Genomic DNA, 3,800 nt, shown 5'->3' with positions numbered 1-3,800 from the left:
GGCGTGGCCCCGCGCCTCGGCAAGCGCTCGGGACGGCGCCCGCGTCTCCGCCCCCGACGCACCGGGAAGCGCGAGGCCGAGTGGGCAGCAGGCGGGGCTCTGAGGCGCACCGCGGCGACCGAAAGTCCGGGGTTTCGGGTGTGACTGCGCCAGGCATCTGCGGCGTGCTGCGACTCAGCCTGCGGGCTGGCCCCGTCCTGTTTTTGTCCCTTGTTTTTGAGAGGCGTCTTGTTGTGCTGTTGGAGCCGGCCTGCAGCTCCTGGGCTCCAGGGATCCTCCCGCCTCAGCCTCCTGAGCAGCTGGGACTACAGCGTCCGGCACTGAGCCAGGGTGCTGCCCTTAGCTTGGTTTTGTTTGTAACGGGTAAAGTTTCTGGACTTGGGGAATAAAGAGTTAAACATAACATGCGGCAATAATATCCGTAATTAGTTTAGCATTAAAGTTTGTGATGAGTTTAACAATTTGGATAAAAGTATTGATAAAAGTAAACAAAATAGAGCCCGCCAAAAACAATGTATACACCAGGAAAAGAAAAACTTGTATAAACATTTTAATCTTAAATTTACGGAGACATATTCAGGAGAATAATGCCATTTACCTTTGGCCTCTATCATTGCAACACGCACTCCAAGTGGTGGCCAGCTGACTGCAGGGTTTATCAGCGGAAGTTATCATTGTCATGTAAGAAAGGATTCAAATTACATTCACTGTACAAAATTGATATGTAACATATAATTTCATACACAATTCAATTTAAGAGGAAGGGGAGATGACACTATATTTAATTTACTATACCTGTAAGAATTACATAGCGTTTTGTTCCATAAAGGATATAAAAAAAAAGTCAAATATTGTTTGTAAAAGTTGCTAAAAATGTCCAAGTAATGGCAGCCCCGCCCAGGGACTGAAATTTCAGGAGGTTTGAAAGTAGTTTCGAGCCATACACCAGTTGAAAGGTTAAAGGAAGTAGATTTGTGGACCTATCACATTACAAAAGCGACCACTAAGCCCCTACTAATGTATCCCTTTTGTTTGTCCCCTGCAGACCTCAAAGGCGGAGAGGCTGTGGAGTCCGGGGTGGGTTGGGTTACATTCACGCTGAGCACCCAGCCTTCCCTTCCCCAGGGGAGACAGGCATTCCCGTGGTCTTCCGGCTCCTGGAAGTACTGGCAAGCCAGGAAGAGGAAACAGTCCCAGCTCACACAGGCTTGTGTCTTTGGACCGGCAGCACCAGGGACCCTCAGGACCTCGCCGTGCCGTGCTCCCTGCTGCAGCAGCTCGGAGGCGGCTGTGCCGGCGAGGGGTGTGTGTGTGTGTGTGTGTGTGTGTGTGTGTGTGAAAGTAGCTGTATATCTATCCTAACTATTCTGTATATACAGATATTTTGGGGAAAAAAGGATACAAAGGAAGGACCATTTTGTATCTATATATTCAAAATAGTTAGGACAGACATATAGCTACTTTCTCTTAATTCAATGAGAAGATTTGTACTAATAGTGTTTGGACAGGATATCATGTCTGCATCTTGTACTATGAATAACCACTACGAAGACAACAATATGCAATGTATTAATCATTGAAACTGTCCTACTAATCAGCTTTGAAACTGTCACATTGCTATTTGTTTCTCAATAAAATTAATAAAAATAAAAATAAAATTGTACTACTAATTCTTAACTAGCTCATTGAAAAGAACAGTTAGTGCTCGTGTTGTCTGATCAGTCTTGCCGGCCTGTCGCTGCTCATCGGAGCAAATGCTTTGAAGATAACCATATGCAACACAACAACTGTTGTTAATTTCCTGTCATCTTATTTTCAAGTTTGGTATCATTTTTATTGTTTTTTAATTATCCTTAAAAAATGTAACAGTCCATCAATTAAGTATCTTGCTTGGTTAGATTCATGTCAAAGCTATTGAAGACTGGAAAACCAACATACTGTCTGTACTTAAGACTGATAATGGAGGGGCCAGAGAAATAGCTCAGTGATATAAGCGTCTGCCTGGCAAGTGCAAGGACCCGGGTTCGAGCCCTGGTACCACATGCTGTGCAGCCCCAAAACCCCGGGCTCTGTGTCAGCCACTGCATGCCTGTAATCCCAGCACTGGGGAGGCTGAGATAGGAGGATCACTACACTTCTGGTCCACATAGTGAGACCTGTACCAAATAAATAAATAAAATATTTTTTAAAAGGAATGATAATAGAAAACATACATACAGAGAAATGAGGACAGAATTACAACTTATGAGTGCAAATATTTCTGACCCAGCCTCAATGCCTTGATGTTTGGTTCTCTCTCTGGCCCCAGTTTTGGGTACTGTTTTATGGTTAGGACACATGGACATGTAGCTCGCATGTGACGGCAGTGTAGAGTTTTGTTTATTTATTTATTTATTTATTTATTTTATTTTAGGGGAGGATCTACAGGGTGCTCAGGGTCTCGCTTCCACGAGATCGGACTCCTAGTGACCCGCCTGTTTACAGCCTCCCGAGAGCTGGGATTGCAGGCGGCCACCGTGCCAGTCTGTGTACTGACTGACTGATGCTGATGAACGCCGGCAGAACACGGCCAGCACCTGGCGGAGGCTGGGACCCTCGTGGCAGAGTCCCCTGAGGGGAACTGGGACTTGGAATATCAGCCACTCGCGCTTTTGGGATCAAGGACATACAAGAAGGGTCTGGTGTATTTTGTTGCCAACAACCAAAGAAGTTGAAACTGTTGTCAAAATGTTTTCAAGCCTCCAGGACCAGCTCAGAGTATCTTTACTTCGATCACGGTATTTTGGTCACCAAAACGGAGCTAAAGGCTACAAATAATTGGAACAACTCGCAGGGACAGAAAGCCACACTAAGCCACAGTCTGTCACAGCATTATGAGAAAAGTAAGGTCTGGAGAGAACCTGGCCCTAAGGATGGTTGCCGTTATGTCCCCTTAAGCGGCCCAGATGCTGTCTGGCCCTGCTAGACTCTGCCAGAAGGCGGAAGGTGCAACTGCTAGCCCCAAAGAGCCTGGCGCGCTGTTAGGAGGGCAAGGAGCGGGCTCTAGGAGCCCAAGGGGAAGGAAGACCTTGGAGAAGCAAGAGCGAATGGAAGGCGCCAGCGCACAGGGGGCGAGCGCCCTCTGCCCTCTAGTGGCTGTCTCTGGTAGTGACGGGACATCGCCTCCCACGTCTGCGCCGCGCGGACTCCGTTAAATATGGTACCAAGGACTGACACCAAACGGGGCCCTGAATCATTCGTGGATTTGTGCTTACACCAGGCTTCATGGAACGGACCTCCCCACAGCCGGTGCACAAAGAACAAAGTGCTTGTGGGTGGTGGTCTGGGGGCGACATGGGAGAAGCTCCGCGGCGGGCTGCTGGGGTGCTCTCCCCGGCCCTGAGCTGGCCTCCTGCGGGGAGCACGGAGGCCGGGAGCGAGAGGGCTCCCAGCTGCCGGCCCTGGTGTGAGCCCAAGAAAGGCGGCGGGGAGTGGACGGCCCATTCCCCAGAGCTGAGTCACGTCTGCTCCCTAGAAAGGATGAAATTTCTAGAAGAAGGTCGGGAGAACACGGCAGCTGAGGTCCCCCTTTGTGTGTATTTTGAGATCACTTATTAGTCAAATGATAAGAAGAGTTTATTTTATGGTTAAAACATCAAATTCTAACAGTTTTATTTTAGCTTGTTATGGAGGCACATACCCTTATAATCCTGCCATTCTGAGAGGCTGAGGCAGGAGGACCACAACTTTGAGCCCAGAGTTTGGGCCTAGGGCTACATTCCTGCTCTACAGAGGAAGAGAGGGGGGAGGGAGGGGGAGGG

At 48.4% G+C, this 3,800-nt stretch overlaps 1 long non-coding RNA gene across 1 annotated transcript in view; it reads right to left on the bottom strand.

Moving 5' to 3' along the window:
• Positions 1 to 3,800, bottom strand: part of LOC111815504 — a 17,135-nt gene that overhangs the window by 7,075 nt on the left and 6,260 nt on the right. The window contains exon 2 of the long non-coding RNA XR_002820185.1: positions 2,901 to 2,906. This is a non-coding gene — a long non-coding RNA (uncharacterized LOC111815504). The remainder of the gene's footprint in view (positions 1 to 2,900; positions 2,907 to 3,800) is intronic.

This window comes from Octodon degus, unplaced genomic scaffold, assembly GCF_000260255.1.
Source record: "Octodon degus isolate 3935 unplaced genomic scaffold, OctDeg1.0 scaffold00017, whole genome shotgun sequence".
Lineage (NCBI taxonomy): Eukaryota > Metazoa > Chordata > Mammalia > Rodentia > Octodontidae > Octodon > Octodon degus.
This window is presented reverse-complemented; position numbering and strand designations above follow the sequence as displayed.